Source organism: Tenrec ecaudatus, chromosome 17 (genome assembly GCF_050624435.1).
Source record: "Tenrec ecaudatus isolate mTenEca1 chromosome 17, mTenEca1.hap1, whole genome shotgun sequence".
In the NCBI taxonomy this organism is placed as follows: domain Eukaryota; kingdom Metazoa; phylum Chordata; class Mammalia; order Afrosoricida; family Tenrecidae; genus Tenrec; species Tenrec ecaudatus.
Window position 1 is genome coordinate 66955817 of NC_134546.1, and position 22776 is coordinate 66978592.

Here is a 22776-nt window from a genome sequence, read left to right on the forward strand (position 1 = left end):
GCTGAGGGAGACCCCGCCCTGGGGAGCCCTAGGCTTAGGGTTCCCCCTGGGGGGGGAGCCCTAGGCTTAGGGAGCCCTCGCCCTGGGGAGCCCTAGGCTTAGGGTTCCCCCTGGGGGGGGGAGCGCCCTAGGCTTAGGGAGTCCCCGCCCTGGGGAGCCCTAGGCTTAGGGTTCCCCCTGGGGGTGGGGAGCCCTAGGCTTAGGGAGCCCCCGCCCTGGGGAGCCCAAAGCTTAGGGAGCCCCCGCCCAGGGAGCCCTAGGCTTAGGGTTCCCCCTGGGGGTGTGAGCCCTAGGCTTAGGGAGCCCCCGCCCTGGGGAGCCCTAGGCTTAGGGTTCCCCCTGGGGGGGGGAGCCCTAGGCTTAGGGAGACCCCGCCCTGGGGAGCCTTAGGCTTAGGGTTCCCCCTGGGGGGGGCGCCCTAGGCTTAGGGAGCACCCGCCCTGGGGAGCCCTAGGCTTAGGGTTTACCCTGGGGGGGGGGCGCCCTAGGCTTAGGGAGCCCCCGCCCTGGGGAGCCCTAGGCTTAGGGTTCCCCCTGGGGGTGGCCGCCCTAGGCTTAGGGAGCCCCCGCCCTGGGGAGCCCTAGGCTTAGGGTTCCCCCTGGGGGGGGGCGCGCCCTAGGCTTAGGGAGCCCCCGCCCTGGGGAGCCCTAGGCTTAGGGTTCCCCCTGGGGGGGGGCGCGCCCTAGGCTTAGGGAGCCCCCGCCCTGGGGAGCCCTAGGCTTAGGGTTCCCCCTGGGGTGGGGGCGCGCCTTAGGCTTAGGGAGCCCCCGCCCTGGGGAGCCCTAGGCTTAGGGTTCCCCCTGGGGGGGGGCGCTCCCTAGGCTTAGGGAGGCCCCGCTCTGGGGAGCCCTAGGCTTAGGGTTCCCCCTGGGGGGGGGGCACGCCCTAGGCTTAGGGAGCCCCCGCCCTGGGGAGCCCTAGGCTTAGGGTTCCCCCTGGGGGGGGAGCGCGCCCTAGTCTTAGGGAGCCCCCGCTCTGGGGAGCCCTAGGCTTAGGGTTCCCCCAAGGGGGGGGCGCGCCCTAGGCTTAGGGAGCCCCCGCCCTGGGGAGCCCTAGGCTTAGGGTTCCCCCTGGGGGGGGGCACGCCCTAGGCTTAGGGAGCTCCCGCCCTGGGGAGCCCTAGGCTTAGGGTTCCCCCTGGGGGGGGGGCGCGCCCTAGGCTTAGGGAGCCCCCGCCCTGGAGAGCCCTAGGCTTAGGGTTCCCCCTGGGGGGGGGCCGCGCCCTAGGCTTAGGGAGCCCCCGCCCTGGGGAGCTTAGGCTTAGGGAGCCCCCGCCCTGGGAAGCCCTAGGCTTAGGGTTCCCCCTGGGGGGGGAGCCCTAGGCTTAGGGAGCCCCCGCCCTGGGGAGCCCTAGGCTTAGGGAGCCCCCGCCCTGGGGAGCCCTAGGCTTAGGTTTCCCCCTGGGGGGGGATGAGCCATAGGCTTAGGGAGCCCCCTGGGGGGGGGAGCCCTAGGCTTAGGGAGCCCCCGCCCTGGGGAGCCCTAGGCTTAGGGTTCCCCCTGGGGGGGGGAGCCCTAGGCTTAGGGAGACCCCGCCCTGGGGAGCCCTAGGCTTAGGGTTCCCCCTGGGGGGGGAGCCCTAGGCTTAGGGAGCCCTCGCCCTGGGGAGCCCTAGGCTTAGGGTTCCCCCTGGGGGGGGGAGCGCCCTAGGCTTAGGGAGTCCCCGCCCTGGGGAGCCCTAGGCTTAGGGTTCCTCCTGGGGGGGGGAGCCCTAGGCTTAGGGAGCCCCCGCCCTGGGGAGCCCAAGGCTTAGGGAGCCCCCGCCCTGGGGAGCCCTAGGCTTAGGGTTCCCCCTGGGGGGGTGAGCCCTAGGCTTAGGGAGCCCCCGCCCTGGGGAGCCCTAGGCTTAGGGTTCCCCCTGGGGGGGGGAGCCCTAGGCTTAGGGAGCCCCCGCCCTGGGGAGCCTTAGGCTTAGGGTTCCCCCTGGGGGGGGCGCCCTAGGCTTAGGGAGCACCCGCCCTGGGGAGCCCTAGGCTTAGGGTTTACCCTGGGGGGGGGGCGCCCTAGGCTTAGGGAGCCCCCGCCCTGGGGAGCCCTAGGCTTAGGGTTCCCCCTGGGGGTGGGCGCCCTAGGCTTAGGGAGCCCCCGCCCTGGGGAGCCCTAGGCTTAGGGTTCCCCCCGGGGGGGGGCGCCCTAGGCTTAGGGAGCCCCCGCCCTGGGGAGCCCTAGGCTTAGGGTTCCCCCTGGGGGGGGGCGCGCCCTAGGCTTTGGGTAGCCCCCGCCCTGGGGAGCCCTAGGCTTAGGGTTCCCCCTGGGGGGGGGCGCGCCCTAGGCTTAGGGAGCCCCCGCCCTGGGGAGCCCTAGGCTTAGGGTTCCCCCTGGGGGGGGCGCGCCCTAAACTTAGGGAGCCCCCGCCCTGGGGAGCCCTAGGCTTAGGGTTCCCCCTGGGGGGAGGGCGCGCCCTAGGCTTAGGGAGCCCCCGCCCTGGGGAGCCCTAGGCTTAGGGTTTCCCCTGGGGGGGGGCGCGCCCTAGGCTTAGGGAGCCTCCGCCCTGGGGAGCCCTAGGCTTAGGGTTCCCCCTGGGGGGGGCGCGCCCTAGGCTTAGGGAGCCCCCGCCCTGGGGAGCCCTAGGCTTAGGGTTCCCCCTGGGGGGGGGGCGCGCCCTAGGCTTAGGGAGCCCCCGCCCTGGGGAGCCCTAGGCTTAGGGTTCCCCCTGGGGGGGGGCGCGCCCTAGGCTTAGGGAGCCCCCGCCCTGGGGAGCCCTAGGCTTAGGGTTCCCCCTGGTGGGGGGGCGCGTCCTAGGCTTAGGGAGCCCCCGCCCTGGGGAGCCCTAGGCTTAGGGAGCCCCCGCCCTGGGGAGCCCTAGGCTTAGGTTTCCCCCTGGGGGGGGTGAGCCCTAGGCTTAGGGAGCCCCCGCCCTGGGGAGCCCTAGGCTTAGGGTTCCCCCTGGGGGGGGGAGCGCTAGGCTTAGGGAGCCCCCGCCCTGGGGAGCCCTAGGCTTAGGGTTCCCCCTGGGGGGGGGAGCCCTAGGCTTAGGGAGACCCCGCCCTGGGGAGCCCTAGGCTTAGGGTTCCCCCTGGGGGGGGAGCCCTAGGCTTAGGGAGCCCTCGCCGTGGGGAGCCCTAGGCTTAGGGTTCCCCCTGGGGGGGGGAGCGCCCTAGGCTTAGGGAGTCCCCGCCCAGGGGAGCCCTAGGCTTAGGGTTCCCCCTGGGGGGGGGGGAGCCCTAGGCTTAGGGAGCCCCCGCCCTGGGGAGCCCAAGGCTTAGGGAGCCCCCGCCCTGGGGAGCCCTAGGGTTAGGGTTCCCCCTGGGGGGGGGCGCCCTAGGCTTAGGGAGCCCCCGCCCTGGGGAGCCCTAGGCTTAGGGTTCCCCCTGGGGGGGGGCGCGCCCTAGGCTTAGGGAGCCCCCGCCCTGGGGAGCCCTAGGCTTAGGGTTCCCCCTGGGGGGGGGCGCGCCCTAGGCTTAGGGAGCCCCCGCCCTGGGGAGCCCTAGGCTTAGGGTTCCCCCTGGGGGGAGGGCGCGCCCTAGGCTTTAGGAGCCCCCGCCCTGGGGAGCCCTAGGCTTAGGGTTTCCCCTGGGGGGGGCGCGCCCTAGGCTTAGGGAGCCTCCGCCCTGGGGAGCCCTAGGCTTAGTGTTCCCCCTGGGGGGGGGCGCGCCCTAGGCTTAGGGAGCCCCCGCCCTGGGGAGCCCTAGGCTTAGGGTTCCCCCTGGGGGGGGGGCGCGCCCTAGGCTTAGGGAGCCCCCGCCCTGGGGAGCCCTAGGCTTAGGGTTCCCCCTGGTGGGGGGGCGCGTCCTAGGCTTAGGGAGCCCCCGCCCTGGGGAGCCCTAGGCTTATGGTTCCCCCTGGGGGGGGGGCGCGCCCTAGGCTTAAGGAGCCCCCACCCTGGGGAGCCCTAGGCTTAGGGTTCCCCCTGGGGGGGGGGCGCGCCCTAGGCTTAGGGAGCCCCCGCCCTGGGGAGCCCTAGGCTTAGGGTTCCCCCTGGGTGGGGGCGCGCCCTAGGTTTAGGGATCCCCCGCCCTGGGGAGCCCTAGGCTTAGGGTTCCCCCTGGGGGGGGGCGCGCCCTAGGCTTAGGGAGCCCCCGCCCAGGGAGCCCTAGGCTTAGGGTTCCCCCTGGGGGGGTGAGCCCTAGGCTTAGGGAGCCCCCGCCCTGGGGAGCCCTAGGCTTAGGGTTCCCCCTGGGGGGGGGAGCCCTAGGCTTAGGGAGACCCCGCCCTGGGGAGCCTTAGGCTTAGGGTTCCCCCTGGGGGGGGCGCCCTAGGCTTAGGGAGCACCCGCCCTGGGGAGCCCTAGGCTTAGGGTTTACCCTGGGGGGGGGCGCCCTAGGCTTAGGGAGCCCCCGCCCTGGGGAGCCCTAGGCTTAGGGTTCCCCCTGGGGGTGGCCGCCCTAGGCTTAGGGAGCCCCCGCCCTGGGGAGCCCTAGGCTTAGGGTTCCCCCTGGGGGGGGGGCGCCCTAGGCTTAGGGAGCCCCCGCCCTGGGGAGCCCTAGGCTTAGGGTTCCCCCTGGGGGGGGGCGCGCCCTAGGCTTAGGGAGCCCCCGCCCTGGGGAGCCCTAGGCTTAGGGTTCCCCCTGGGGGGGGGGCGCGCCCTAGGCTTAGGGAGCCCCCGCCCTGGGGAGCCCTAGGCTTAGGGTTCCCCCTGGGGTGGGGGCGCGCCTTAGGCTTAGGGAGCCCCCGCCCTGGGGAGCCCTAGGCTTAGGGTTCCCCCTGGGGGGGGGCGCTCCCTAGGCTTAGGGAGGCCCCGCTCTGGGGAGCCCTAGGCTTAGGGTTCCCCCTGGGGGGGGGGCACGCCCTAGGCTTAGGGAGCCCCCGCCCTGGGGAGCCCTAGGCTTAGGGTTCCCCCTGGGGGGGGAGCGCGCCCTAGGCTTAGGGAGCCCCCGCTCTGGGGAGCCCTAGGCTTAGGGTTCCCCCAAGGGGGGGGCGCGCCCTAGGCTTAGGGAGCCCCCGCCCTGGGGAGCCCTAGGCTTAGGGTTCCCCCTGGGGGGGGGCGCGCCCTAGGCTTAGGGAGCTCCCGCCCTGGGGAGCCCTAGGCTTAGGGTTCCCCCTGGGGGGGGGGCGCGCCCTAGGCTTAGGGAGCCCCCGCCCTGGAGAGCCCTAGGCTTAGGGTTCCCCCTGGGGGGGGGGCGCGCCCTAGGCTTAGGGAGCCCCCGCCCTGGGGAGCTTAGGCTTAGGGAGCCCCCGCCCTGGGAAGCCCTAGGCTTAGGGTTCCCCCTGGGGGGGGAGCCCTAGGCTTAGGGAGCCCCCGCCCTGGGGAGCCCTAGGCTTAGGGAGCCCCCGCCCTGGGGAGCCCTAGGCTTAGGTTTCCCCCTGGGGGGGGATGAGCCATAGGCTTAGGGAGCCCCCTGGGGGGGGGAGCCCTAGGCTTAGGGAGCCCCCGCCCTGGGGAGCCCTAGGCTTAGGGTTCCCCCTGGGGGGGGAGCCCTAGGCTTAGGGAGACCCCGCCCTGGGGAGCCCTAGGCTTAGGGTTCCCCCTGGGGGGGGAGCCCTAGGCTTAGGGAGCCCTCGCCCTGGGGAGCCCTAGGCTTAGGGTTCCCCCTGGGGGGGGGAGCGCCCTAGGCTTAGGGAGTCCCCGCCCTGGGGAGCCCTAGGCTTAGGGTTCCTCCTGGGGGGGGGGAGCCCTAGGCTTAGGGAGCCCCCGCCCTGGGGAGCCCAAGGCTTAGGGAGCCCCCGCCCTGGGGAGCCCTAGGCTTAGGGTTCCCCCTGGGGGGGTGAGCCCTAGGCTTAGGGAGCCCCCGCCCTGGGGAGCCCTAGGCTTAGGGTTCCCCCTGGGGGGGGGAGCCCTAGGCTTAGGGAGCCCCCGCCCTGGGGAGCCTTAGGCTTAGGGTTCCCCCTGGGGGGGGCGCCCTAGGCTTAGGGAGCACCCGCCCTGGGGAGCCCTAGGCTTAGGGTTTACCCTGGGGGGGGGGCGCCCTAGGCTTAGGGAGCCCCCGCCCTGGGGAGCCCTAGGCTTAGGGTTCCCCCTGGGGGTGGGCGCCCTAGGCTTAGGGAGCCCCCGCCCTGGGGAGCCCTAGGCTTAGGGTTCCCCCCGGGGGGGGGCGCCCTAGGCTTAGGGAGCCCCCGCCCTGGGGAGCCCTAGGCTTAGGGTTCCCCCTGGGGGGGGGCGCGCCCTAGGCTTAGGGAGCCCCCGCCCTGGGGAGCCCTAGGCTTAGGGTTCCCCCTGGGGGGGGGCGCGCCCTAGGCTTAGGGAGCCCCCGCCCTGGGGAGCCCTAGGCTTAGGGTTCCCCCTGGGGGGGCGCGCCCTAAACTTAGGGAGCCCCCGCCCTGGGGAGCCCTAGGCTTAGGGTTCCCCCTGGGGGGAGGGCGCGCCCTAGGCTTAGGGAGCCCCCGCCCTGGGGAGCCCTAGGCTTAGGGTTTCCCCTGGGGGGGGGCGCGCCCTAGGCTTAGGGAGCCTCCGCCCTGGGGAGCCCTAGGCTTAGGGTTCCCCCTGGGGGGGGCGCGCCCTAGGCTTAGGGAGCCCCCGCCCTGGGGAGCCCTAGGCTTAGGGTTCCCCCTGGGGGGGGGGCGCGCCCTAGGCTTAGGGAGCCCCCGCCCTGGGGAGCCCTAGGCTTAGGGTTCCCCCTGGGGGGGGGCGCGCCCTAGGCTTAGGGAGCCCCCGCCCTGGGGAGCCCTAGGCTTAGGGTTCCCCCTGGTGGGGGGGCGCGTCCTAGGCTTAGGGAGCCCCCGCCCTGGGGAGCCCTAGGCTTAGGGAGCCCCCGCCCTGGGGAGCCCTAGGCTTAGGTTTCCCCCTGGGGGGGGTGAGCCCTAGGCTTAGGGAGCCCCCGCCCTGGGGAGCCCTAGGCTTAGGGTTCCCCCTGGGGGGGGGAGCGCTAGGCTTAGGGAGCCCCCGCCCTGGGGAGCCCTAGGCTTAGGGTTCCCCCTGGGGGGGGGAGCCCTAGGCTTAGGGAGACCCCGCCCTGGGGAGCCCTAGGCTTAGGGTTCCCCCTGGGGGGGGAGCCCTAGGCTTAGGGAGCCCTCGCCGTGGGGAGCCCTAGGCTTAGGGTTCCCCCTGGGGGGGGAGCGCCCTAGGCTTAGGGAGTCCCCGCCCAGGGGAGCCCTAGGCTTAGGGTTCCCCCTGGGGGGGGGGGAGCCCTAGGCTTAGGGAGCCCCCGCCCTGGGGAGCCCAAGGCTTAGGGAGCCCCCGCCCTGGGGAGCCCTAGGGTTAGGGTTCCCCCTGGGGGGTGAGCCCTAGGCTTAGGGAGCCCCCGCCCTGGGGAGCCCTAGGCTTAGGGTTCCCCCTGGGGGGGGGAGCCCTAGGCTTAGGGAGCCCCCGCCCTGGGGAGCCCTAGGCTTAGGGTTCCCCCTGGGGGGGGCGCCCTAGGCTTAGGGAGCCCCCGACCTGGGGAGCCCTAGGCTTAGGGTTCCCCCTGGGGGGGGGGCGCGCCCTAGGCTTAGGGAGCCCCCGCCCTGGGGAGCCCTAGGCTTAGGGTTCCCCCTGGGGGGGGCGCGCCCTAGGCTTAGGGAGCCCCCGCCCTGGGGAGCCCTAGGCTTAGGGTTCCCCCTGGGGGGGGGCGCGCCCTAGGCTTAGGGAGCCCCCGCCCTGGGGAGCCCTAGGCTTAGGGTTCCCCCTGGGGGGAGGGCGCGCCCTAGGCTTTAGGAGCCCCCGCCCTGGGGAGCCCTAGGCTTAGGGTTTCCCCTGGGGGGGGCGCGCCCTAGGCTTAGGGAGCCTCCGCCCTGGGGAGCCCTAGGCTTAGTGTTCCCCCTGGGGGGGGGCGCGCCCTAGGCTTAGGGAGCCCCCGCCCTGGGGAGCCCTAGGCTTAGGGTTCCCCCTGGGGGGGGGGCGCGCCCTAGGCTTAGGGAGCCCCGCCCTGGGGAGCCCTAGGCTTAGGGTTCCCCCTGGTGGGGGGGCGCGTCCTAGGCTTAGGGAGCCCCCGCCCTGGGGAGCCCTAGGCTTATGGTTCCCCCTGGGGGGGGGGCGCGCCCTAGGCTTAAGGAGCCCCCACCCTGGGGAGCCCTAGGCTTAGGGTTCCCCCTGGGGGGGGGGCGCACCCTAGGCTTAGGGAGCCCCCGCCCTGGGGAGCCCTAGGCTTAGGGTTCCCCCTGGGTGGGGGCGCGCCCTAGGTTTAGGGATCCCCCGCCCTGGGGAGCCCTAGGCTTAGGGTTCCCCCTGGGGGGGGGCGCGCCCTAGGCTTAGGGAGCCCCCGCCATGGGGATCCCTAGGTTTAGGGTTCCCCCTGGGGGGGCGCGCCCTAGGCTTAGGGAGCCCCCGCCATGGGGATCCCTAGGCTTAGGGTTCCCCCTGGGGGGGCGCGCCCTAGGCTTAGGGAGCCCCCGCCATGGGGATCCCTAGGCTTAGGGTTCCCCCTGGGGGGGGGCGCGCCTTAGGCTTAGGGAGCCCCCCCGCCCTGGGGAGCCCTAGGCTTAGCGCCGTAGGCTTAGGGAGCCCCCGCCCTGGGGAGCCCTAGGCGTAGGGTTCCCCATGGGGGGGGGCGCCCTAGGCTTAGGGGGCCCCCCGCCCTGGGGAGCCCTAGGCTTAGGGTTCCCCCTGGGGGGGCGCCCTAGGCTTAGGGAGCCCCCGCGCTGGGGAGCCCTAGGCTTAGGGTTCCCCCTGGTGGGGGGGTGCCCTAGGCTTAGGGAGCCCCCGCCCTGGGGAGCCCTAGGCTTAGGGTTCCCCCTGGGGGGGGCGCTCTAGGCTTAGGGAGCCCCGGCCCTGGGGAGCCCTAGGCTTAGGGTTCCCCCTGGGGGGGGCGGCCTAGGCTTAGGGAGTCCCCGCCCTGGGGATCCCTAGGCTTAGGGTTCCCCCTGGGGGGGGCGCCCTAGGCTTAGGGAGCACCCGCCCTGGGGAGCCCTAGGCTTAGGGTTCCCCCTGGGGGGGCGCCCTAGGCTTAGGGAGCCCCCGCCCTGGGGAGCCCTAGGCTTCGGGTTCCCCCTGGGGGGGGGCGCCCTAGGCTTAGGGAGCCCCCGCCCTGTGGAGCCCTAGGATTAGGGTTCCCCCTGGGGGGGGGGCGCCCTAGGCTTAGGGAGCCCCCGCCCTAGGGAGCCCTAGGTTTAGGGTTCCCCCTGGGGGGGCGCACCCTAGGCTTAGGGAGCCCCCGCCCTGGGGAGCCCTAGGCTTAGGGTTCCCCTGGGGGTGGGGGCGCGCCCTAGGCTTAGGGAGCCCCCGCCCTGGGGAGCCCTAGGCTTAGGGTTCCCCCTGGGGTGGGGGCGCGACGTAGGCTTAGGGAGCCCCCGCCCTGGGGAGCCCTAGGCTTAGGGTTCCCCCTGGGGGGGGGCGCGCCCTAGGCTTAGGGAGGCCCCGCTATGGGGAGCCCTAGGCTTAGGGTTCCCCCTGGGGGGGGCACGCCCTAGGCTTAGGGAGCCCCCGCCCTGGGGAGCCCTAGGCTTAGGGTTCCCCCTGGGGGGGGGCGCGCCCTAGGCTTAGGGAGCCCCCGCTCTGGGAAGCCCTAGGCTTAGGGTTCCCCCTGGGGGGGGGGGCGCGCCCTAGGCTTAGGGAGCCCCCGCCCTGTGGAGCCCTAGGCTTAGGGTTCCCCCTGGGGGGTGGCGCGCCCTAGGCTTAGGGAGCCCCCGCCCTGGGGAGCCCTAGGCTTAGGGTTCCCCCTGGGGGGGGGGCGCGCCCTAGGCTTAGGGAGCCCACGCCCTGGGGAGCCCTAGGGTTAGGGTTGCCCCTGGGGGGGGGCGCGCCCTAGGCTTAGGGAGCCCCCGCCCTGGGGAGCCCTAGGCTTAGGGTTCCCCCTGGGGGGGGCGCGCCCTAGGCTTAGGGAGCCCCCGCCCTGGGGAGCTTAGGCTTAGGGAGCCCCCGCCCTGGGGAGCCCTAGGCTTAGGGTTCCCCCTGGGGGGGGAGCCCTAGGCTTAGGGAGCCCCCGCCCTGGGGAGCCCTAGGCTTAGGGAGCCCCCGCCCTGGGGAGCCCTAGGCTTAGGGTTCCCCCTGGGGGGGGGTGAGCCCTAGGCTTAGGGAGCCCCCGCCCTGGGGAGCCCAAGGCTTAGGGAGCCCCCGCCCTGGGGAGCCCTAGGCTTAGGGTTCCCCCTGGGGGGGGTGAGACCTAGGCTTAGGGAGCCCCCGCCCTGGGGAGCCCTAGGCTTAGGGTTCCCCCTGGGGGGGTGAGCCCTAGGCTTAGGGAGCCCCCGCCCTGGGGAGCCTTAGGCTTAGGGTTCCCCCTTGGGGGGCGCCCTAGGCTTAGGGAGCCCCCGCCCTGGGGAGCCCTAGGCTTAGGGTCCCCCCTGGGGGTGGGCGCCCTAGGCTTAGGGAGCCCCCGCCCTGGGGAGCCCTAGGCTTAGGGTTCCCCCTGGGGGGGCGCCCTAGGCTTAGGGAGCCCCCGCCCTGGGGAGCCCTAGGCTTAGGGTTCCCCCTGGGGGGGGCGCACTAGGCTTAGGGAACCGCCGACCCGGGGAGCCCTAGGCTTAGGGTTCCCCCTGGGGGGGCGCCCTAGGCTTAGGGAGCCCCCGCCCTGGGGAGCCCTAGGCTTAGGGTTCCCCCTGGGGGGGGCGCCCTAGGCTTAGGGAGCACCCGCCCACGGGGAGCCCTAGGCTTAGGGTTCCCCCTGGGGGGGGCGCCCTAGGCTTAGGGAGCCCCAGCCCTGGGGAGCCCTAGGCTTAGGGTTCCCCCCGGGGGGGGGCGCCCTAGGCTTAGGGAGCCCCCGCCCTGGGGAGCCCTAGGCTTAGGGTTCCCCCCGGGGGGGGGGCGCCCTAGGCTTAGTGAGCCCCCGCCCTGGGGAGCCCTAGGCTTAGGGTTCACCCCGGGGGGGGGCGCCCTAGGCTTAGGGAGCCCCCGCCCTGGGGAGCCCTAGGCTTAGGGTTCCCCCCGGAGAGTGTCGCCCTAGGCATAGGGAGCCCCCGCCCTGGGGAGCCCTAGGCTTAGGGAGCCCCCGCCCTGGGGAGCCCTAGGCTTAGGGTTCCCCCGGGGGAGGGCGCCCTAGGCTTAGGGAGCCCCCGCCATGGGGAGCCCTAGGCTTAGGGTTCCCCCCCGGGGGGGGCGCCCTAGGCTTTAGGAGCCCCCGCCCTGGGGAGCCCTAGGCTTAGTGTTCCCCCCCGGGGGGGGCGCCCTAGGCTTAGGGAGCCCCCGCCCCGGGGAGCCCTAGGCTTAGGGTTCACCCCGGGGGGGGGCGCCCTAGGCTTAGGGAGCCCCCGCCCTGGGGAGCCCTAGGCTTAGGGTTCCCTCGGGGGGGGGGCTCCCTAGGCTTAGGGAGCCCCCGCCCTGGGGAGCCCTAGGCTTAGGGTTCCCCCCGGGGGGAGGGGCGCTCTATACTTAGGGAGCCCCCGCCCTGGGGAGCCCTAGGCTTAGGGTTCCCCCTGGGGGGGGGCGCTCTAGGCTTAGGGAGTCGCCGCCCTGGGGAGCCCTAGGCTTAGGGTTCCCCCTGGGGGGGGAGCCCTAGGCTTAGGGAGTCCCGCCCTGGGGAGCCCAAGGCTTAGGGAGCCCCCGCCCTGGGGAGCCCTAGGCTTAGGGTTCCCCCTGAGGGGGGGTGAGCCCTAGGCTTAGGGAGCCCCCGCCCTGGGGAGCCCTAGGCTTAGGGAGCCCCCGCCCTGGGGAGCCTTATGCTTAGGGTTCCCCCTGGGGGGGCGCCCTAGGCTTAGGGAGCACCCGGCCTGGGGAGCCCTAGGCTTAGGGTTTACCCTGGGGGGGGGCGCCCAAGGCTTAGGGAGCCCCCGACCTGGGGAGCCCTAGGCTTAGGGTTCCCCCTGGGGGTGGGCGCCCTAGGCTTAGGGAGCCCCCGCCCTGGGGAGCCCTAGGCTTAGGCTTCCCCCTGGGGGGGGGCGCCCTAGGCTTAGGGAGCCCCCGCCCTGGGGAGCCCTAGGCTTAGGGTTCCCCTGGGGGGGGGCGCACTAGGCTTAGGGAGCCCCCGCCCTGGGGAGCCCTAGGCATAGGGTTCCCCTTGGGGGGGTCGCCCTAGGCTTAGGGAGCCCCCGTCCTGGGGAGCCCTAGGCTTAGGGTTCCCCCTGGGGGGGGCGCCCTAGGCTTAGGGAGCCCCCGCCCTGGGGAGCCCTAGGCTTAGGGTTCCCCCTGGGGGGGGCGCCCTAGGCTTAGGGAGCCCCCGCCCTGGGGAGCCCTAGGATTAGGGTTCCCCGTGGGGGGGGGCGCCCTTGGCTTAGGGAGCCCCCGCCCAGGGGAGCCCTAGGCTTAGGGATCCCCCGGGGGGGGGCGCCCTAGGCTTAGGGAGCCCCTGCCCTGGGGAGCCCTAGGCTTAGGTTTCCTACTGGGGGGGGGCGCCCTAGGCTTAGGGAGCCCCCGCCCTGGGCAGCCTTAGGCTTAGGGTTCCCCCTGGGGGGGGGCGCCCTAGGCTTAGGGTTCCCCCCGCGGGGGGCGCCCTAGGTTTAGGGAGCCCCCGCCCTGGGGAGCCCTAGGCTTAGGGTTCCCCCTGGGGGGGGGCGCCCTAGGCTTAGTGAACCCCCGCCCTGGGGAGCCCTAGGCTTAGGGTTCCCCCCGGGGGGGGCGCCCTAGGCTTAGGGAGCCCCCGCCCTGGGGAGCCCTAGGCTTAGGGTTCCCCCCGGAGAGGGGCGCCCTAGGCATAGGGAGCCCCCGCCCTGGGGAGCCCTAGGCTTAGGGAGCCCCCGCCCTGGGGAGCCCTAGGCTTAGTGTTCCCCCCCGGGGGGGGCGCCCTAGGCTTTAGGAGCCCCCGCCCTGGGGAACCCTAGGCTTAGTGTTCCCCCCGGGGGGGGCGCCCTAGGCTTAAGGAGCCCCCGCCCTGGGGAGCCCTAGGCTTAGGGTTCACCCCGGGGGGGGGCGCCCTAGGCTTAGGGAGCCCCCGCCCTGGGGAGCCCTAGGCTTAGGGTTCCCCCGGGGGTGGGCTCCCTAGGCTTAGGGAGCCCCCGCCCTGGGGAGCCCTAGGCTTAGGGCTCCCCCTGGGGGGGGGCGCGCCGTAGGCTTAGGGAGGCCCCGCCCTGGGGAGCCCTAGGCTTAGGGTTCCCCCTGGGGGGGGCACGCCCTAGGCTTAGGGAGCCCCCGCCCTGGGGAGCCCTAGGCTTAGGGTTCCCCCTGGGGGGGGGCGCGCCCTAGGCTTAGGGAGCCCCCGCCCTGGGGAGCCCTAGGCTTAGGGAGCCCCCGCCCTGGGGAGCCCTAGGCTTAGGGTTCCCCCTGGGGGGGGGGAGCCCTAGGCTTAGGGAGCCTCCGCCCTGGGGAGCCCTAGGCTTAGGGTTCCCCCTGGGGGGGGAGCCCTAGGCTGAGGGAGCCCCCGCCCTGGGGAGCCCTAGGCTTAGGGTTCCCCCTGGGGGGGGGGAGCCCTAGGCTTAGGGAGACCCCGCCCTGGGGAGCCCTAGGCTTAGGGTTCCCCCTGGGGGGGGAGCCCTAGGCTTAGGGAGCCCCCGCCCTGGGGAGCCCAAGGCTTAGGGAGCCCCCTGGGGGGGGTGAGCCCTAGGCTTAGGGAGGCCCCGCCCTGGGGAGCCCTAGGCTTAGGGTTCCCCCTGGGGGGGGCGCCCTAGGCTTAGGGAGCCCCCGCCCTGGGGAGCCCTAGGATTAGGGTTCCCCGTGGGGGGGGGCGCCCTTGGCTTAGGGAGCCCCCGCCCAGGGGAGCCCTAGGCTTAGGGATCCCCCGGGGGGGGGGCGCCCTAGGCTTAGGGAGCCCCTGCCCTGGGGAGCCCTAGGCTTAGGTTTCCTACTGGGGGGGGGCGCCCTAGGCTTAGGGAGCCCCCGCCCTGGGCAGCCTTAGGCTTAGGGTTCCCCCTGGGGGGGGGCGCCCTAGGCTTAGGGTTCCCCCCGCGGGGGGCGCCCTAGGTTTAGGGAGCCCCCGCCCTGGGGAGCCCTAGGCTTAGGGTTCCCCCTGGGGGGGGGCGCCCTAGGCTTAGTGAACCCCCGCCCTGGGGAGCCCTAGGCTTAGGGTTCCCCCCGGGGGGGGCGCCCTAGGCTTAGGGAGCCCCCGCCCTGGGGAGCCCTAGGCTTAGGGTTCCCCCCGGAGAGGGGCGCCCTAGGCATAGGGAGCCCCCGCCCTGGGGAGCCCTAGGCTTAGGGAGCCCCCGCCCTGGGGAGCCCTAGGCTTAGTGTTCCCCCCCGGGGGGGGCGCCCTAGGCTTTAGGAGCCCCCGCCCTGGGGAACCCTAGGCTTAGTGTTCCCCCCGGGGGGGGCGCCCTAGGCTTAAGGAGCCCCCGCCCTGGGGAGCCCTAGGCTTAGGGTTCACCCCGGGGGGGGGCGCCCTAGGCTTAGGGAGCCCCCGCCCTGGGGAGCCCTAGGCTTAGGGTTCCCCCGGGGGTGGGCTCCCTAGGCTTAGGGAGCCCCCGCCCTGGGGAGCCCTAGGCTTAGGGCTCCCCCTGGGGGGGGGCGCGCCGTAGGCTTAGGGAGGCCCCGCCCTGGGGAGCCCTAGGCTTAGGGTTCCCCCTGGGGGGGGGCACGCCCTAGGCTTAGGGAGCCCCCGCCCTGGGGAGCCCTAGGCTTAGGGTTCCCCCTGGGGGGGGGCGCGCCCTAGGCTTAGGGAGCCCCCGCCCTGGGGAGCCCTAGGCTTAGGGAGCCCCCGCCCTGGGGAGCCCTAGGCTTAGGGTTCCCCCTGGGGGGGGGGAGCCCTAGGCTTAGGGAGCCTCCGCCCTGGGGAGCCCTAGGCTTAGGGTTCCCCCTGGGGGGGGAGCCCTAGGCTGAGGGAGCCCCCGCCCTGGGGAGCCCTAGGCTTAGGGTTCCCCCTGGGGGGGGGAGCCCTAGGCTTAGGGAGACCCCGCCCTGGGGAGCCCTAGGCTTAGGGTTCCCCCTGGGGGGGGAGCCCTAGGCTTAGGGAGCCCCCGCCCTGGGGAGCCCAAGGCTTAGGGAGCCCCCTAGGGGGGTTAGCCCTAGGCTTAGGGAGGCCCCGCCCTGGGGAGCCCTAGGCTTAGGGTTCCCCCTGGGGGGGGAGCCCTAGGCTTAGGGAGCCCCCGCCCTGGGGAGCCTTAGGCTTAGGGTTCCCCCTTGGGGGGCGCCCTAGGCTTAGGGAGCACCCGCCCTGGGGAGCCCTAGGCTTAGGGTTTACCCTGGGGGGGGGCGCCCTAGGCTTAGGGAGCCCCCGCCCTGGGGAGCCCTAGGCTTAGGGTTCCCCCTGGGGGTGGGCGCCCTAGGCTTAGGGAGCCCCCGCCCTGGGGAGCCCTAGGCTTAGGGTTCCCCCTGGGGGGGGGCGCCCTAGGCTTAGGGAGCCCCCGCCCTGGGGAGCCCTAGGCTTAGGGTTCCCCCTGGGGGGGGCGCCCTAGGCGTAGGGAGCCCCCGCCCTGGGGAGCCCTAGGCTTAGGGTTCCCCCTGGGGGGGGCGCCCTAGGCTTAGGGATCCCCCGCCCTGGGGAGCCCTAGGATTAGGGTTCACCGTGGGGGGGGGCGCCCTTGGCTTAGGGAGCCCCCGCCCAGGGGAGCCCTAGGCTTAGGGTTCCCCCGGGGGGGGGCGCCCTAGGCTTAGGGAGCCCCTGCCCTGGGGAGCCCTAGGCTTAGGTTTCCTACTGGGGGGGGCGCCCTAGGCTTAGGGAGCCCCCGCCCTGGGCAGCCTTAGGCTTAGGGTTCCCCCTGGGGGGGGGCGCCCTAGGCTTAGGGAGCCCCCGCCCTGGGGAGCCCTAGGCTTAGGGGTCCCCCCGGGGGGGGGCGCCCTAGGCTTAGGGAGCCCCCGCCCTGGGGAGCCCTAGGCTTAGGGTTCCCCCCGGAGAGGGGCGCCCTAGGCATAGGGAGCCCCCGCCCTGGGGAGCCCTAGGCTTAGGGTTCCCCCCGGGGGGGGCGCCCTAGGCTTAGGGAGCCCCCGCCCTGGGGAGCCCTAGGCTTAGGGTTCCCCCCGGGGGAGGGCGCCCTAGGCTTAGGGAGCCCCCGCCATGGGGAGCCCTAGGCTTAGGGTTCCCCCCCGGGGGGGGCGCCCTAGGCTTTAGGAGCCCCCGCCGTGGGGAGCCCTAGGCTTAGTGTTCCCCCCGGGGGGGGGCGCCCTAGGCTTAGGGAGCCCCCGCCCTGGGGAGCCCTAGGCTTAGGGTTCACCCCGGGGGGGGGCGCCCTAGGCTTAGGGAGCCCCCGCCCTGGGGAGCCCTAGGCTTATGGTTCCCCCTGGGGGGGGGCGCTCTAGGCTTAGGGAGTCCCCGCCCTGGGGAGCCCTAGGCTTAGGGTTCCCCCTGGGGGGGGAGCCCTAGGCTTAGGGAGCCCCCGCCCTGGGGACCCCAAGGCTTAGGGAGCCTCCGCCCTGGGGAGCCCTAGGCTTAGGGTTCCCCCTGGGGGGGGGTGAGCCCTAGGCTTAGGGAGCCCCCGCCCTGGGGAGCCCTAGGCTTAGGGTTCCCCCTGGGGGGGGGAGCCCTAGGCTTAGGGAGCCCCCGCCCTGGGGAGCCTTAGGCTTAGGGTTCCCCCTGGGGGGGCGCCCTAGGCTTAGGGAGCACCCGGCCTGGGGAGCCCTAGGCTTAGGGTTTACCCTGGGGGGGGCGCCCTAGGCTTAGGGAGCCCCCGACCTGGGAGCCCTAGGCTTAGGGTTCCCCCTGGGGGTGGGCGCCCTAGGCTTAGGGAGCCCCCGCCCTGGGGAGCCCTAGGCTTAGGGTTCCCCCTGGGGGGGCGCCCTAGGCTTAGGGAGCCCCCGCCCTGGGGAGCCCTAGGCTTAGGGTTCCCCTGGGGGGGGCGCACTAGGCTTAGGGAGCCCCCGCCCTGGGGAGCCCTAGGCTTAGGGTTCCCCTTGGGGGGGTCGCCCTAGGCTTAGGGAGCCCCTGCCCTGGGGAGCCCTAGGCTTAGGATTCCCCCGGGGGGGGGGCGCCCTAGGCTTAGGGAGCCCCCGCCCTGGGGAGCCCTAGGCTTAGGGTTCCCCCTGGGGGGGGCGCCCTAGGCTTAGGGAGCCCCCGCCCTGGGGAGCCCTAGGATTAGGCTTCCCCTTGGGGGGGTCGCCCTAGGCTTAGGGAGCCCCTGCCCTGGGGAGCCCTAGGCTTAGGATTCCCCCGGGGGGGGGCGCCCTAGGCTTAGGGAGCCCCCGCCCTGGGGAGCCCTAGGCTTAGGGTTCCCCCTGGGGGGGGAGCCCTAGGCTGAGAGAGCCCCCGCCCTGGGGAGCCCTAGGCTTAGGGTTCCCCCTGGGGGGGGGGAGCCCTAGGCTTAGGGAGACCCCGCCCTGGGGAGCCCTAGGCTTAGGGTTCCCCCTGGGGGGGGAGCCCTAGGCTTAGGGAGCCCCCGCCCTGGGGAGCCCAAGGCTTAGGGAGCCCCCTGGGGGGGGTGAGCCCTAGGCTTAGGGAGGCCCCGCCCTGGGGAGCCCTAGGCTTAGGGTTCCCCCTGGGGGGGGGAGCCCTAGGCTTAGGGAGCCCCCGCCCTGGGGAGCCTTAGGCTTAGGGTTCCCCCTTGGGGGGCGCCCTAGGCTTAGGGAGCACCCGCCCTGGGGAGCCCTAGGCTTAGGGTTTACCCTGGGGGGGGGCGCCCTAGGCTTAGGGAGCCCCCGCCCTGGGGAGCCCTAGGCTTAGGGTTCCCCCTGGGGGTGGGCGCCCTAGGCTTAGGGAGCCCCCGCCCTGGGGAGCCCTAGGCTTAGGGTTCCCCCTGGGGGGGGGCGCCCTAGGCTTAGGGAGCCCCCGCCCTGGGGAGCCCTAGGCTTAGGGTTCCCCCTGGGGGGGGCGCCCTAGGCGTAGGGAGCCCCCGCCCTGGGGAGCCCTAGGCTTAGGGTTCCCCCTGGGGGGGGCGCCCTAGGCTTAGGGATCCCCCGCCCTGGGGAGCCCTAGGATTAGGGTTCACCGTGGGGGGGGGCGCCCTTGGCTTAGGGAGCCCCCGCCCAGGGGAGCCCTAGGCTTAGGGTTCCCCCGGGGGGGGGCGCCCTAGGCTTAGGGAGCCCCTGCCCTGGGGAGCCCTAGGCTTAGGTTTCCTACTGGGGGGGGCGCCCTAGGCTTAGGGAGCCCCCGCCCTGGGCAGCCTTAGGCTTAGGGTTCCCCCTGGGGGGGGGCGCCCTAGGCTTAGGGAGCCCCCGCCCTGGGGAGCCCTAGGCTTAGGGGTCCCCCCGGGGGGGGGGCGCCCTAGGCTTAGGGAGCCCCCGCCCTGGGGAGCCCTAGGCTTAGGGTTCCCCCCGGAGAGGGGCGCCCTAGGCATAGGGAGCCCCCGCCCTGGGGAGCCCTAGGCTTAGGGTTCCCCCCGGGGGGGGCGCCCTAGGCTTAGGGAGCCCCCGCCCTGGGGAGCCCTAGGCTTAGGGTTCCCCCCGGGGGAGGGCGCCCTAGGCTTAGGGAGCCCCCGCCATGGGGAGCCCTAGGCTTAGGGTTCCCCCCCGGGGGGGGCGCCCTAGGCTTTAGGAGCCCCCGCCGTGGGGAGCCCTAGGCTTAGTGTTCCCCCCGGGGGGGGGCGCCCTAGGCTTAGGGAGCCCCCGCCCTGGGGAGCCCTAGGCTTAGGGTTCACCCCGGGGGGGGGCGCCCTAGGCTTAGGGAGCCCCCGCCCTGGGGAGCCCTAGGCTTATGGTTCCCCCTGGGGGGGGGCGCCCTAGGCTTAGGGAGTCCCCGCCCTGGGGAGCCCTAGGCTTAGGGTTCCCCCTGGGGGGGGAGCCCTAGGCTTAGGGAGCCCCCGCCCTGGGGACCCCAAGGCTTAGGGAGCCTCCGCCCTGGGGAGCCCTAGGCTTAGGGTTCCCCCTGGGGGGGGGTGAGCCCTAGGCTTAGGGAGCCCCCGCCCTGGGGAGCCCTAGGCTTAGGGTTCCCCCTGGGGGGGGGAGCCCTAGGCTTAGGGAGCCCCCGCCCTGGGGAGCCTTAGGCTTAGGGTTCCCCCTGGGGGGGCGCCCTAGGCTTAGGGAGCACCCGGCCTGGGGAGCCCTAGGCTTAGGGTTTACCCTGGGGGGGGCGCCCTAGGCTTAGGGAGCCCCCGACCTGGGAGCCCTAGGCTTAGGGTTCCCCCTGGGGGTGGGCGCCCTAGGCTTAGGGAGCCCCCGCCCTGGGGAGCCCTAGGCTTAGGGTTCCCCCTGGGGGGGGCGCCCTAGGCTTAGGGAGCCCCCGCCCTGGGGAGCCCTAGGCTTAGGGTTCCCCTGGGGGGGGCGCACTAGGCTTAGGGAGCCCCCGCCCTGGGGAGCCCTAGGCTTAGGGTTCCCCTTGGGGGGGTCGCCCTAGGCTTAGGGAGCCCCTGCCCTGGGGAGCCCTAGGCTTAGGATTCCCCCGGGGGGGGGGCGCCCTAGGCTTAGGGAGCCCCCGCCCTGGGGAGCCCTAGGCTTAGGGTTCCCCCTGGGGGGGGCGCCCTAGGCTTAGGGAGCCCCCGCCCTGGGGAGCCCTAGGATTAGGCTTCCCCGTGGGGGGGGGCGCCCTTGGCTTAGGGAGCCCCCGCCCAGGGGAGCCCTAGGCTTAGGTTTCCTACTGGGGGGGGGCGCCCTAGGCTTAGGGAGCCCCCGCCCTGGGCAGCCTTAGGCTTAGGGTTCCCCCTGGGGGGGGGCGCCCTAGGCTTAGGGAGCCCCCGCCCTGGGGAGCCCTAGGCTTAGGGTTCCCCCCGGGGGGGGGGCCCTAGGCTTAGGGAGCCCCCGCCCTGGGGAGCCCTAGGCTTAGGGTTCCCCCTGGGAGGGGGCGCCCTAGGCTTAGTGAGCCCCCGCCCTGGGGAGCCCTAGGCTTAGGGTTCCCCCCGGGGGGGGCGCCCTAGGCTTAGGGAGCCCCCGCCCTGGGGAGCCCTAGGCTTAGGGTTCCCCCCCGAGAGGGGCGCCCTAGGCATAGGGAGCCCCCGCCCTGGGGAGCCCTAGGCTTAGGGTTCCCCCCGGGGGGGGGCGCCCTAGGCTTAGGGAGCCCCCGCCCTGGGGAGCCCTAGGCTTAGGGAGCCCCCGCCCTGGGGAGCCCTAGGCTTAGGGTTCCCCCCCGGGGGGGGCGCCCTAGGCTTTAGGAGCCCCCGCCCTGGGGAGCCCTAGGCTTAGTGTTCCCCCCGGGGGGGGCGCCCTAGGCTTAAGGAGCCCCCGCCCTGGGGAGCCCTAGGCTTAGGGTTCACCCCGGGGGGGGGCGCCCTAGGCTTAGGGAGCCCCCGCCCTGGGGAGCCCTAGGCTTAGGGTTCCCCCGGGGGGGGGCTCCCTAGGCTTAGGGAGCCCCCGCCCTGGGGAGCCCTAGGCTTAGGGTTCCCCCCGGGGGGAGGGGCGCTCTAGATTTAGGGAGCCCCCGCCCTGGGGAGCCCTAGGCTTAGGGTTCCCCCCGGGGGGGGCGCTCTAGGCTTAGGGAGCCCCCGCCCTGGGTAGCCCTAGGCTTAGGCCGCCCCCGGGAGGGGCGTCCTAGGCTTAGGGAGCCCCAGCCCTAGGGAGCCCGAGGCTTAGGTAGCCCCCGCGAGGGGAGACCTAGGCTTAGGGAGCCCCAACCCTGCGGAGCCCGAGGCTTAGGGAGCCCCCGGGAGAGGAGCCCGAGGCATAGGGAGCCCCAGCCCTGGGGAGCCCGAGGTTTAGGGAGCCCCCGGGAGAGGAGCCCGAGGCTTAGGGAGCCCCAGCCCTGGGGAGCCCGAGGCTTAGGGAGCACCCGGGAGAGGAGCCCGAGGCTTAGGGAGCCCCAGCCCTGGGGAGCCCGAGGCTTAGGGAGGCTCCTGGAGAGGAGCCCGAGGCATAGGGAGCCCCAGCACTGGGGAGCCCGAGGCTTAGGGAGTCCCCGGGAGATGAGCCCGAGGCTTAAGTAGCACCAGCCCTGGGGAGCCCTTGGCTTAGGGAGCCCCCGGGAGGGGAGCCCGAGGCTTAGGGAGCCCCCGGGAGAGGAGCCTGAGGCTTAGGGAGCCCCAGCCCTGGTGAGCCTGAAGCTTAGGGAGCCCCAGCCCTGGGGAGCCCGAGGCTTAGGGAACCCCAGCCCTGAGGAGCACGAGACTTAGGGAGCCACTGTGAGGGGAGACCGAGGCTCAGGGAGCCCCAGCCCTGGGGAGCCTGAGGCATAGGGAGCCCCCGGGAGGAGAGCCCGAGGCTTAGGGAGCCCCAGCCTTGGGGAGCCCGAGGCTTAGGTAGACCCCGCGAGGGGAACCCTAGGCTTAGGGAGCCCCAACCCTGGGTAGCCCGAACCTAGGGAGCCCCCGGGAGGGGAGCCCTAGGCTTAGGGAGCCCCAGCCCTGGGGAGCCGAGGTTTAGGTAGCCCCCGCGAGGGGAGCCCTAGGCTTAGGGAGCCCCAACCCTGGGGTGCCCGAGCCTAGGGAGCCCCCGAGGGGGAGCCCTAGGCTTAGGGAGCCCCAGCCCTGGGGAGCCCGAGGCTTAGGGAGCCCCCGGGAGAGGAGCCCGAGGCATAGGGAGCCTCAGCCCTGGGGAGCCCGAGGCTTAGGGAGCCCCCGGGAGATGAGCCCGAGGCTTAGGGAGCACCAGCCCTGGGGAGCCCTAGGCTTAGGGAGCCCCCGGGATGGGAGCCCGAGGCTTAGGGAGCCCCAGCCCTGGGGGGCCCGAGGCTTAGGGAGCCACTGTGAGGGGAGACCGAGGCTTAGGGAGCCCCAACCCTGGGGAGCCCGAACCTAGGGAGCCCCCGGGAGGGGAGCCCTAGGCATAGGGAGCCCCAACCCTGGGGAGTCCGAGGCTTAGGGAGCCCCAGCCCTGGGGAACCAGAAGCTTAGGGAGCCCCAGCCCTGGGGAGCCCTAGGCATAGGGAGCGCCAGCTCTGGGGAGACCGATGATTAGGGAACCCAAGCCCTGGGGAGCCCTAGGTTTAGGGAGCCCCAGCCTGGGGTGCCCCAGGCTTAGGAAGCCCCAGCCCTGGGGAATCCGAGGCTTAGGGAGCCCCCAGGAGAGGAGCCCGAGGCATAGGGAGCCCCAGCCCTGGGGAGCCCGAGTCATAGGCAGCCCCCGGGAGGGGAGCCCGAGGCTTAGGGAACCCAGGCCTGGGGAGCCCGAGGCATAGGGAGCCCCCGGGAGGGGAGCCCGAGGCTTAGGAAGCCTCAGGCCTGGGGAGCCCGAGGCTTAGGGAGCCCCGGCCTGGGCAGCCCTAGGCGGAGGGCGCCCCCGAGGGGAGCCCGAGGCTGATGGCGCCCCCGGGAGGGTAGCCCGAGGCGTACGGGGCCCCTGAGAGAGGAGCCCGAGGCTTAGGTAGCCCCCGTGAGGGGAGCCCGAGCTTAGGGAGCACCAACCCTGGGGAGCCCGAGCCTAAGGAGCCCCCGGGAGGGGAGCCCTAGGCTTAGGGAGCCCCAATCCTAGGGAGCCCGAGGCTTAGGTAGCCCCCTCGAGGGGAGCCCTAGGCTTAGGGAGCCCCAACCCTGGGGAGCCCGAGGCTTAGGGAGCCCCCGGGAGAGGAGCCCAAGGCATAGGGAGCCCCAGCCCTGGGGAGTCCGAGGCTTAGGGAGCCCCCGGGAAAGGAGCCCGAGGCTTAGGGAGCCCCAGCCCTGGGGAGCCCGAGGCTTAGGGAGCCCCCGGGAGAGGAGCCCGAGGCATAGGAAGCCCCAGCCCTGGGGAGCCCGAGGCTTAGGGTGCCCCCGGGAGAGAAGCCCGAGGCATAGGGAGCCCCAGCACTAGGGAGCCCGAGGCTTAGGGAGCCCCCGGGAGATGAGCCCGAGGCTTAGGGAGCACCAGCCCTGGGGAGCCCTAGGCTTAGGGAGCCCCCGGGAGGGGAGCCCGAGGCTTAGGGAGCCCCAGCCCTGGGGAGCCCGAGGCTTAGGCAGCCACTGTGAGGGGAGACGGAGACGGAGGCTTAGGGAGCCCCAACCCTGGGGAGCCGAGGATTAGGGAGCCGCAGCCCTGGGGAGTTCAAGGCATAGGGAACCCCCGCGAGGGGAGCCCTAGGCATAGGTAGCCCCAACCCTGGGGAGTCCGAGGCTAAGGGTTCCCCCTGGGGGGGGGGCGCGCCCTAGGCTTAGGGAGCCCCCGACCTGGGGAGCCCTAGGCTTAGGGTTCCCCCTGGGGGGTGGCGCGCCCTAGGCTTAGGGAGCCCCCGGCCTGGGGAGCCCTAGGCTTAGGGTTCCCCCTGGGGGGGGGCGCGCCCTAGGCTTAGGGAGCCCCCGCCCTGGGGAGCCCTAGGCTTAGGGTTCCCCCTGGGGGGGGGGCGCCCTGGGGAGCCCTAGGCTTAGGGTTCCCCCTGGGGGGGGGCGCGCCCTAGGCTTAGGGAGCCCCCGCCCTGGGGAGCCCTAGGCTTAGGGTTCCCCCTGGGGGGGGGCGCGCCCTAGGCTTAGGGAGCCCCCGCCCTGGG